Consider the following 13,203-nt stretch of genomic DNA (forward strand, 5'->3'; position numbering starts at 1 on the left):
CTGTAGAGGTGGCCATCCACACCCTGGAAGCAGATGATATTTCCAAAGATGCAAAAATAAAGACAAAGAAACCTGATTAATAAATGGCTTGGACTTTGGAAGAGAAACGTGGGATGGAGACAAATGTTCACAAACACTGAGAGAGAGAACTTCAAGAGGATTGAGGAGAACGGACTATGAGAGAGATCAGCAGTGAAAAATCCAACTGAGGTCAAGGAAGTTTGCTTGGAAGTTTGCTTCAGCTCTGAAACAAAACAGTCACATTTGGCTGGAAATACTAAGTTGAAACTCCCTCTCCGACACCCACCAAGGAAGGTACTGGCAGAGGACATTGAACTTCACTAGTAAGTGAATTAGGGCTTCACCTTTATAGTGTTCAATAAAAACATATAAAATAACTCAAGAAATTTAACATTTTATAGCTCAAAATGTTTTAAAGGAGAAATGAAACTATTTCTGTTCACTATAATTGGGAATATGGAACAGACACTGATAACTGTCGATCCAACTGTCATTTCCACTCCAGTCTCCCTCAGTCACGCTGGCAGAGCCTTAAAGTTATTTTGGTTTCTATCTTCCTCTGCTCAGTTTTCAGTTTCATTAAAAAGTTGGCTCCATGGGCAGCCCTTAGGGAATTTTTCTAACATAGTCATGGTGATCTCAATCCCTTTAGCTAATCACTCTTCCAAGCATGGATATGTGATATCGATCTAGCTGGAGAAAATTAAGGTATGTCAGGGAGGGGCCCTCCAGGAAAAATTGTCCTGACTAATTAAAAAAAACCTGACCTTATCTTTCATAGATCTGGAGGGATGCCTGGAACTGCTGCAGCCATCTTATAACCATGAGGGAAATAGTCTCAGAGGACAAACGGCAGAACAGAGAGGTAGAAGGTATCTCAGTCCTTGAGGACATGATCGAGCCATTCATGACATCATGGCACATCTCAAGGATTTTCTTTTACTGTTGGAGTTTTCTGTTCCTTGTAGCTGAATGCAATCTATTATAAAATGTAAAGATTATTTCTTGGCATTTCTACCCTCCACCCCCAACTCTTAACTTTTATTATTATCTTTTACTCAGCTTTTTGTATTTTATTCCAATGGAATTCTTTTTATAGAAAATGTAACTACTCTGTAAGGGTCTATATTCTCATTCCTAATTTTGTAATTATTGTTAGAAATGAATTCTTAGCTGATTAGGTTGAGCGGTGGTAGTGTGAGGGGAGGTAAGGTGTGTGTGTGAGTAAAGGAATGGTCTATTATTTCTCAATTTTCCTCTCCACAGTCATAGCACAGATTTAAAAGGCACTGTGCATAGCATTAGTTCAGGGGGATTACAATAAAAACCCAAATCTTTATATAAATTTCTCAAGCCTTTTGTTTTGGGCTTGCATTTTATGGCTTTTTTCAGGCATGGCATTTTCATTAACGTGTGTATGCAAAGCTCCATTGTTCATTATGGCTCTCTAATGAGGAAGAATAAGACTAAGTATTGGGAATGAAAATTGTACATTTTTATGTGGTGGTTTATAGACTATTACTTCTAATTGAAATTTGAAGTTCGCCTTTACAGTTAAGGTAAAAGCAGAAAATCACACATTCTGCCTCTCTCTGACAGAAGAGACTCCAGACTGGAGAGAGAAGTAGTCTTTGACAAAGGGTCGCACTTATATATTAAAAGAAACAGAGAGTTGGCTTGTCCTCAGAGGTTAAATTTGAATGAAGTTCAATGTCTGTAACGAGGCCATCAGCTGAAGGTAAGGACTTATTACAATTGGGAATATGTTGAGAGTGTTAAAAATGGGTTTCCTGCAGAGGGTGGGCGTGGGGGATGGAATGCGGGGTGGCTATTAGAGAGCTCGTCCAGGTAATGGAGATAATGTTTATGTTAGGGATCTGTTGCTGATTGTTTTTCCCCCCAATGTGAGAACTCTGCTGTGCAATCTGTGTGGATGCTACAGAACAGACCTGAAGTGTTTATTTCAATCATTTTACCAACTACATTGGTTAAAATTTATGGTAATTGAGCTTTATAAAGCAATAGTATATTTAAGAGTACTCAGAAATTCTCCTGTTTCAATGTTATAAGTTAATCCCATGCATTCACAATGGGTCCAATATTGCCCCCAAGGGGATAAAAAGAGGTTCTTTGGAGGGAGAGGTGGAAAAAACTCTTAGATATTACATAAAGAGTTATACAGTATGTGGTATTAAAATTTCACAGGGGAGGAGTAATTAGGAAAAATAATTAAAAGCTGAGCGGAGGTATAATGAATTTAAAAGCCAGTCCACCAAAGGACTTTACTAACTCGGTAAAGGAAAAAAAAAAAACACAACCTGTCTTGTCAACAGCTTCTAGAAGCACCTCAGTGACAGAGGACCCATAACGTATCGTCTGTTTTGGCAGAAATGCAACCATTCATCAAAGATGTCAATCTCAGAGTTTTTGAAAGTGCATGCGAATGGGACTTTTCCCATTGTCTGAAATCGCAGCTAAAGTTTTAAGGTAAAAATGAAACTGCTAGTGCCTCCCTAAGCCTATGGGCCTGTAGAGGCGTGGCCAGTCATTTCTGCTGTCAGCGTCCGCTTGTCTGCTCATCCCGCCACCGCATAATTAATTGACCCAGGAGAGAGGAAGTTCTAAGACAGTCAGGAGGGCCGCTTGAGGGAAGCTGGCATCTCATCTCCTAGCTGGACTTCAGCTTGGGCAGCAGACTTGCCGACTTACCATTTTGTCTATTTGAGCAAGTGGAAAAGAACATGGGGGGTGGGGATAGAGAGAGAGAGGGAGAGAGAAGAGACAGTTCAGCATTGAAATATCCTGAACCGTCGCCATTTAGCCAATGTTTTGCCTGCGTTTTTCCATTGATCAGTGAGATACTGTGAAAGATGGGCAAAATCACCCCAATAACAGGAGGCTTAGAGGATATCCACAGAGGGAAGAAGCTCAGGGAACTCCAGAAAATGTTAAAACAGAACATTTTTCTGCAAAGTAGAGAGATCTCATCCAAGGTGCTTCATATGTAATTAATTCATTTATGTTCCCCCAAGACAGGTAGTATGTCAGCTATTGTCCCACAGTGGGACATTGATAGCCACACTCAATCAATGACCACAGCATCCACTTAAAGAAAAACAGTTTTATCCTTTTCATTCTCTCCACCAATCTTCCTAACCCTGAGGAACTAAAACAAATAAAAGGGGCGGAGCCAGAAAGGGCAAAATGAAGCCCCATCTCCCTCTGGATCCGGAGGCTGAGAGAATGTATGCTCCAGTTTGAATTAGCGACTCAAGTTTGAAGCTGGCTCAGATTTAACCAGCTTCCTAAACAGAGCTCACTAGCAAGCTCTGAGCTCCGCCACAGAATCATCAGGGAGACTGGACAGGACATGTTTGAAGGCAGCAATGGAAGAAAATATTGGGATCATTTCTTTTCACCACACTTTACTACAGCACCCCTGTTAAGACTGTCGCATAAAAGACTATTAGGCTAAATCTCATTAAGACTGAAGAGCAATTTTGAATTTCTTCAGAAATTTTTAATTAAAAAAAAAAAACTTGGTTACTTTCCTCTGTATTTTTGTAGTTGCTCTTTCAACACGCTCAAAACCCTAGCTTATCATCACCATCTTTTTCTAAGGATTTTTCCCCACATATTATCAGACTGACTCAACCACCAAGTATCTATTCAGCCACAAGGTCCTATTCTCTAGACAGCCAGGAGGAGTTCTTTTTATTATAAAGAACTGCTTCCCAAACCTTCCTGGCCATATGAATTACCTAGAGATTCTGGGTGTTGTTATCAATATAGTTTCTGGGGTTATTATAAACTGAATTGTGCCCTCCCCCAAAATCTTAGGTCGAAGCCTAAGAGACTGTATTTGGAGATGGGGCCTTTCGGGAGGCGATTAAGATGAAACGAGGGCGTAAGGGTGGGGCGCTGATCTGATAGGACCGGTGCCATTACAAAGTGAGAAGAATATAAAGAGACCCTGTGAGGACACAGCCAGAGGCAGGCTCCTGCATGCCAGAAAGAGCCTCCACCAGACGCTGGATCTGTAAGCATCTTGACCTGGGACTTCCAGCCTCCAGGACTGTGAGAAAGTAAATTTCTGTTGTTTAAGCCATCCAGCCCATGGCATTTTGTTGTGACAACCCTAGCAGACTAAAACAAGGGTGTAGGGGGTGGTCTCCTCTGACGTTCCTAAATTACTAAGTCTGAGATGGCTCCTGAGAATCCGTATGCTTGTGTTTTAAGCAACCAAAGTGATTTTTATGATCTGCTAAAATATAAAGGCACTAAATTTAAGAAATGATTCTTATGAATATTTCAACTTGTATCTTTCTTTCTGAGTTTTCCTTCCTCCGCTGTTTATGGACATTTCTCCATTTTAACAAATATTTATTGATCTACCATTCTTGCTGGTGAGAATATAGCAGTGAATAAAAATAAGACTGAAGAGATCCTCCCTGGCAGAACCTGATATTCTAATGGAGATAAATATAACATTAAATGACACATACACTTATTATGTAATATCTAGTAGTGAAAAGTGTTGTAAAGAAAAAAAGAAAGATAAGATGTTAGAGGGTGAGGTGCGGTGCTATGGTGGCTCCTGCTACAAAAAGTTAATGAAAGTGTTTGAGAAAATCACAACTGGGCCAAGACTTGAATGAAGTAAGGAAGCCATGTGAAAATGCTTGAGGAACAGCGTTTCAGACAGAGGGAAAAGCAAGTGCAAAATAGCTCGATACCTGTTAGGAACATTTCAAGGGCTAGGACAGTTGAAGCCCAGGGACCGAGGAGGTAGGGGATGGGAGATAAGGTTAGGAGGGAGGCGGGGGCTAGATCAGGTACTACAGGCCAAGGTAAGAAGACTGGATGGTATTGAAAGGTATCAGAAAGGTATAATCTGATGTAATTCTACGTAGAAAGATTCTGTAGAAACAAGAGGAAGTATTAAGAAGCCAGTTAAAAGGCAATTCCAATGAATAGTCTAGGTTAGCTCCTACACACAGAATTTCAATTAATTTTGGTATGATGTAATCAGGAGCTATAACTACATCCCAAACAATCAGGGAACCAGAGGCCTCGATGTCTACCATTACTTAGGGAATTTTATTTTATTTTTTTTATTCAGCCAAAGATCAAATTTGTAGCCTTTTTCTATATAAGGAGTATAAAAATATAGGACTCTATATTCATGACTTTTTATTATGCAAAAAGGCACTTGAATTTTCCAGCCCTGCCTTCTGACTTTGCCATTGAAAACACATGCAAACAACTGACTTGGTCTACGTATGTTTTAATAATAATGAGAGCAGGTGCATAAAACACATCCTCTCTCAATTCATATAAACTCCTCCAACATATTCCAGTTACTCGTTTAGGTGGAGTTAGAAATAACTTCATTTGCATACACTGAAATTATACCTTTAAAAAATTTACCTGTTTACCAGCAGAATTTACCAACGACCTCAAACACAGAATTTTCAAGTATCTACTCTTAAAGTGTTCATATCCTTCGTGCAGAATAAAATTACTTGAAGAAAGTGTTATTGTGTTTTAGATTGAGGTTTTAAAGTGATTTAATTATAGCCATAGAATGTTGGGTTTTATGTATCAAATCGACAAATCCAAAACCATACTTCTGAATTTAACGTTCTCCAAGGAGGCATTAAGAACATACTGGCTGCTCTTTCTTTTGGCAAAAGCTTCACACTAGGTAGAAACGCTTCCAATGGTATTTTTGAACTATTCTATTTTTGACCTTAATCCTTTCCTTTGCTGTGGTTATGGCCCTCAGTACCTAAATTATAGGCTCTTCTGTAGTTTCAGAAAGCTAATTCACACCATGGTGCACATTAAGAATGTGGTGTATATAATATTCCACTAAGGGAGACCCGATGAACATTAAACCCCCACTAGTAACCGGTCACGAGTCAGGCTGCAACTGACGCTAGTCATTTTTCTTCACTGACAAGTTTTCATTATGTGGCTTTCCCAGAACAATTTAGAAATTGATCTGCAGCTGATGGAAGCTAGGACAAATTGGGCCTCTAAGTAAACCCAGGACATCAGAGCAAAGTCAAAGGCAATGCCGGGTCCAGCACTGGGTGTCAAGCGAGCAGCCCCCTCCCCAAACTCCCCACCTCCACTCCTCCACCTGCTCTTACAGGTATCTTAGGCTTCTCAAAGGGGACCCTCACTTGGGACAACCCCCAGGCCTGGAGGGACCATGTAGACTTTTCTTTCATCATCTGTTATCTCCTGCCTGAATAGGTCAGAAGTTCACACCCCTGAGAAAACAATTTCCTAGTATGTATCTTTTGGTAAAAAAAAGAAAGGGTCTTTTGTTTTCTACAAAATTGTATGAATCTAGTTGAAAATCAAGGGCACTGATCTAAACTCGCTCTGTGTAATTCTGGCATGGTTGGGGTCAGTGGGATTACCTGACCAGATGGAATGTGCAAGGTGGGGTTGCACAACCCCGGGGACACTTTGGGAATGAGGAGCTTCTAAGAATATTCCAGGAGACTGAAAGGGTCTAAGGACGTGCTCTGGATCCGAGGACAATTCAGGGTGATGAATGAGACTTAGGCTGATAGAGAGACTTTAGCCAGGTGGGTAGTTGTTGATTGTGGTGGTGGTCGTGTGTGTGTGTGTGTGTGTGTGTGTGTTATGGAATGGATGTAGGCAGCTAGGGAGCAAAGGGATTGTCTGGACTAAAGAAAAATTGAGAGTTCAGAACTACCATACAAATAGGAATCGATTTCAGTCAGAGTAGAGTGCCCTTTTCACACCATTCCGCCCACTTTTGTGAGTAGTTACACACTCAATTCCTTGCAACTGGTTAAGACATCCCATAGTGTGTTCCCTCCTCTAACAACAATACTAATAGCAGCAATCATTTACTGAACAGCCAGAAGGCAAGGCAAAGCGCCAGAGGCTTTTTTGATATAGTAGGTAGATTGCAACTGGTGACCTTTGATTTGGCACAGTCACATTCTTACATTCTGAGATAAATCAAATTAATTAATAGAGAATTTTCCCTCTAAAATTTTCCTGATTGAAGAGGGTCATCTTCCGACACACACTGGAGGTGTCTGGGAAGCGCTTCAAGTTAGCCCTGTACTACAAATCCTGCAAATCAACAGGATCCAGCCTTCAGAACAATCTGAGGGTGCCCCACCTCTCAGGCAGTTGCTCAGTTGGTGTTTACCAGTCTTTGTTGCGACTAGCCCTGAGCCCACACATAGCCAAAACTCTACACTCCTCCAGACACAAGAGTGTAGGAGGCTGGTGACGGCTGTGTAGAGAATAGCTAAGAAGATCTGAGAAATGAAGTATCTTGGTGTGAGGTCACCTACTTTATAAACACTCATTTTGAGGCATCTACTTGTCCTGTCACCGAATCCTTTTAATAAACACTTTTGTGGTTTAACAGTGAACACTTAGTTTCGTACTTTCCATTACAGAGTCCAAAGACAAACGTTCATATCTGGCTCAAGCAAAGCGATGGGTACACTTTAGGTCATCGTTCTAGTACTTACCTTTATGGCGAGTCTGTTAAGAAACTAAAGCCTAAGGGAGGAACTTGGTTTCCTTGACCAGTAGAATATATAACAGACCTAGAAAACTGATAATAAAGAAATAAATTAGCTAAAGAATGTATCTTTATTGAGTTTTTAGTATACTAAGTGTTCAGCTTTGATATTTAAAGCCTAAGGCTAATTAAACAATTTTTTCTTCACCTAAATCGTGTTGGTAGTTGGCTGACTATATAGCAGAACAAAATGGTCGACAGTGCATTCTCAGTGTGAGAGCTGGAAGCATCCCCAGAATCCTCTTTTTGGAATGATCAGACAGGATGTGGAAGATGAATTAAAGAAAGCCTCTATGAGAGTGGTGTGAACTAAAAACCCATCAAATAATTTTAATTTTCAACAGAACATTATGTGAATAGTTTCACCCCAAGTTCTCGCTTCTCAAGAATAAGGTTTGGAAATGAGCAAGTAAGATACCTATAGAACCGGACGGCTCCCTACTGACTTAGTTTTAGCCTATATAGTCGGTTCTCTTGGTATTTGTGGGGGACTGGTTCCAGGAGTAGCCAAGGATATCAAAATCTGTGGATGTTCAAGTCCCTTATATAAAATGGTAAAGTATTTGAATATAACCTCTGGACATTCTCTTGTATACTTTAAATCATCTCTATATTAGTACAATACCTAATGTAATGTAAATGCTATGCAAATAATTGGATGTCAGAGCATTTTGAAAATATGTAAAACTTTTTCTAAAATGTTATATATTATAATTATTAGTGAGCCTCTACTTGATTTTCAGTCCTTTGAAACTATTCTAATTATATACTATTGAAGAGCAGATATCTTGCTAGATTGTATTTATAAATGATGATTATCTATTTTTATATGACTAGAAAATAAAATATTGTTTCAGCTTACTTTTAATGATTTAAAAGGCTAAGGATAAAATACAACTGTAATCAAAGTATACTTTAATCAAAATATATTAAAGTATATTTGATATATTTCTTGGGTATATTTTCATAAAAAATGTAAATTAAATCAAATTTTAAAATCAGAAAAGTAAATAATTTCTTTTCAAAATGTTTCCTAAAATATTCAAAATCTGTCAAAATTAAAGAATGATAAATTAATTGTAATTAACTTGTAAATAATTTTAAATGTGAATGTTAAATTAATACAACTTTTACTTAACTTTTGAAATATAATTAAATCTTATTAAATATTTTCATAAAAAGAAGACTATTTACTATTCTAGTGTTCAATGTCCATCCATTAGCCTATGTAAAGAATTTATATCATGCATCATTTATGTTTTATCTCAACCTGGATATGTACAAATTTAAGAATAATCAAATTGCTTAATATTGCAAAATATTTCTCAGCCACTATGTTCAACTATCATAAATATCGTGTTAATCCCTGTATTCTCCCAGAACCAGGGATTGGAATACAAAGAGAAACCAGAAAACGGAGACTCAGACCCACCTGAAAAATCCACCTCATTATGGGAGAAACGATTGAATTCTTGCTCTGTGAAAGGATTTGACAAGTTAATGAATTTTCTTTTCTCTTACCTAAGTGCTTCGCTGCTCAAATAGTCCTTGTACTCCAATCCAAAGTGGTGGCCACCTCCTGTGTCAGCAACTTGGCAACTCACATGCCTCACAGCCTTTGAAGGCAACTGCTAATTGTTTTGAAGTGATAGGGAGAAGTATTTCCCTGGGGGCCTGAAGAGAGTTAGTCACAAGAGCAGATCTCGAGGTTATAGTTTTTTCTCTGTGTCAGAGCTAAGTTCAGAACTGCAAGTGATGGAAACACCAAGTGTCTCTGGTAGTTAGATTTCTCAGGGTTGTGATATTTGGGCTCATGAAAGCACGCGTGCAGGACAGGAGCCCAAACTTGCCTGGGTGTAAGGCATGCATTGGATGTGAGCCTGGAGCTCTTGAGAGTCTCTATGTGAAGCCTGAAAAGGAAGCCAACATGGCAGAAGGCAGAGTGAATTGATGGCAAGAAACTGATCTATGATGAAAATGTATGAATTCCAAATCCCATTGCACCTGAGGCTGACTATACACCTGGAATTTTCATTTAGTGAGACAACATATTAATTTTCTTTTCTTAAGCCATTTTTAGGAGGAATTCTGTCATTTGCAACAGAAAGAGTCACAACTGATCTAGCAGGAAGCCATTCTCTTTCCAGAATACTAACCACCAGGAACTGTCTTGCCAGCTTTGACTTCATTTAGTAGGATGTGGATAGAAATAAAGAGAAACCACTGAATTTGTTCTTTAGACTCAAATTCTGGGTCATGTCTGGGTGGCAGCTCTTTTTATCAACACCACCCAAACACCCACGCCTACTTTTGCCTTCTGCTTTCAATTGGTGTTTCCTTAGACATCTGTGAACAGCTGGAAGTGACTCTGACAAGAGGATCATAAAGAAGTCTGAATATGCAAAGAAGCCTTGAAAGCTCTCTTCATAAGAGCATCATAACTGTACCACTGATATGTCCATGCATCACATGTGGAATTTGTTAAAAGGGATAAATACCTGATTTCATAGCCCACTCTAGAAGAGAGTATTGCATTTCTTAAATCTAAACAACCACCCATTAATGCTTAATTCCCATGATTTGAAAATCTTTTCTAATCTCATTTTTCTTTCTGCCTCCAGCTGAGTGATTTTTTTCATGTATTTAATCATTAGCATAGCATCAGTGTTGTTTGTAAGTTGATACTACCAAGAACCTGTACACTAATGGCTTAGTTAGAGGCTACACATTTCTCATGATTATGCATTCATTTAAAGCTTTCATTGAACAGTAGCAAAGTCAACTTGAAGTAAATCATAAACTTCACTTTAGTCAGTGTATCGCATATCAAGATTTTTATAAGTACATGTTGACTTTTTGGGAAAGGCCCAACTCCCCAATCAGTTTTCCAAGAAGGCAAAAAAGAAAAGAAAAACTCACAAAAATACAGTTGGGTGGACTCATGCCCTACACTAATAATCTATTTCAAAGAATACCTTCTTTCAGACTACACACAGATATAGTGCTTACATTTTTACAAACCCACAGTTTATGTAGAAATTATTTTATGTTTAGATATCACTCACTAGTAACTGGTATTGAGCCAGCTCTAGAGCTACATAAACACCAGATTTTACACATTACATAGCTCACACAACATTTTGCTCTAAGCTGGTTAGTTAGTTTACAGTCTAACCCTACCCAGAGAGCTCCCCGTCTCCCGCAATTTTTTTTTTTTTTTGCCAAGAAAAGCAGTGGGGGATTTTTTTTAATACACCAAAAGAAATCAAATCATACATGTGCACTTTTGTAAACTAGAAATTCTTGTTTCTGTTACTGTAAATCATTACCAGATGTCAAATAGCAAAATGTTCATTACTCCCCCAAATAATAGAGTTGATTAATGAGGCACATTTACATTGTGGAATCTCGGTCTCTGTCATGACTGGACAGGGTCTAAGAAGTTTTAAAAAATCATGCAGATGGGGAAATAACTTTAACCATTATGCTTCAAAGGCAAAGTAAATATTAGGCATCTTGGGCAGGATTTGGTCATCTGAGGGGTAATGACTTCCAAATGAAACTAGGCTTTCTTCTTAACGAAAAGAAATGGTAGCCATGTCACAAGACAGAAAGATAGATATGTTTTTGGTCAGTCTATGCCTTATTACTGCTTTATATAAGAAATATATTCTAGAGGAATTTCAATGCAATGCATAAACTTTTAAGGCAGTCTGATTGCCTAGCTCAATTTCTTGAGTAAACAATTCTTGGACTGGTTACTGATGTGATAATACTATTTGTGCTGAAGTACTATTCTAAAGAAAATCTCCTTTTTCTACTTAATAGGTAATCTTCATTTGAAAAAGAGGATCTACTTTAGTGAAGTCACCAGACTGTAAATCAATCCATTAATATCTGCAGACAACTCTCTCAAAGTGACATTTTACATTCCGTCCAAAATTATGCGGATTCCTATGCACGACAGACATTTTCAAAATATACTAAACATATTTCTTGCCTCTGTATTTGTGGTCTATTTCATAGGGTAAAGGACATTGAAAAATAACCAGGGGACCAAATGACATTGGCAGCTAATCAGAAGATTGTTTTGTCAGGGAAGCTGACCTGGAATGACTTGTTGGTAGCTGAAGGATGAGCTTTTCTCCATAAAACTTTGTTCAGACATTTTGGAACCAGTGTGAGTCATGATCACCCACAAGAGCTCTGTTGACTGCATTCATCTATGTAATCCATTTCTCAATCAAGCATTCGCTTACTTTTACACAGATGTGTTTCCTGTGGCTCACGTTGTGTGTGTGCGCTTGTTTGGGTGCTTATGTGTGCCATTCAATTTCTTAGTAGGCAGTATCAGGTAATTATTAAGAATCTTTGGAATCAATCACACAGAAGTTAGAACTCTAGATCTATCACTCATTAGCAGTGTGACTTTTGTCATATAATCTAAATTCTCTGAGTCTTCGTTTCCCCACACGCAAATGGAAATGTCAATGAACATATCCAAGAGTTACTTGAAGAGTTAAATGAGATAAAGCAAATGAAATCTTTAACATTGTGTTTCACACGTAGTTAACAGTAATAAGATGTTTCAGACACCAAGAACTTTCCGCATCCAGGCAAGACCAGCCCACACTCCCCAGACTCCCCTGTATTGCTATAACTGGATTTCCACAGAACAATCAAGGATGCAGACACAATGGGAGTCATTCATATTAATTTTAAAAAGTAAATATATTCAGCATTTGAAGTCATTTAAAAATTCAGTAATTAGAATTTAAATGATGCTCTGCTGTCAGTTCCAAAACTCACAGCATTGGAAAGACAACGTGCATCACCTGGTCAGACACCTTCCTTTTAGAGCCAAGGAAACTAAAATCTGGAGAAATTTCATTTTCTCTCCACTTTTGTCTAGAATTGGTGGTGGGTCTAGGACCCAGGTGCAGTCCTGGCTTCCTGGCCCTGCTGCCCTCTGCCTTTGGCTTAGGATCCGCCACTCCTCTTTGGGTTTATAAATGAAGCCAAACATCTGTTTTTCTGAAAACAGCAAACTAAAGGAATATGACAGGCAGAAACTGGGCCAGCCTTGTCATTGGAAGCCTGAACACTGTAAGGGCCAGAATCATAGAGCATTATCTACTAAGTGAGGTTACAGGGTTTTGTGCGAACAAAAATGTGAAAATGTATGGGAAAGCAAGTTGAAAGTTTTATGTGATAATGAGGATTAATATTATGTATTTCTCATATAATCAATTGCATCTTTGTTAAATTGAATCAGATAGCAATTTGCTGAGACTACCTGGTGTTATACAACCTCCATTTGCTGGTAGAAAAAAAAAATTTCCATTATGACAAGGAGAGAGGGAGCAGAAAGGAGCTGTGTCTCAAGAGCTCTTAACACAAAATGAATTACTATCCCCCCACTTTATAAGCAATTTCTGGTCTAAGATCTCCTAGTTTCTGGAGAAGCCCAGGCTTAACCTTTATTATTAATGAAATAACTGGAGTCTAGGGTGATAAAGTGATTGTCTTAGAACATATAATAAGACCAGTAAAAGTTAATACCCAAACCTAGTGCTGATGGGGGACTCTGCTCA

This window comes from Pteropus alecto, unplaced genomic scaffold (genome assembly GCF_000325575.1).
Source record: "Pteropus alecto unplaced genomic scaffold, ASM32557v1 scaffold110, whole genome shotgun sequence".
NCBI lineage: Eukaryota > Metazoa > Chordata > Mammalia > Chiroptera > Pteropodidae > Pteropus > Pteropus alecto.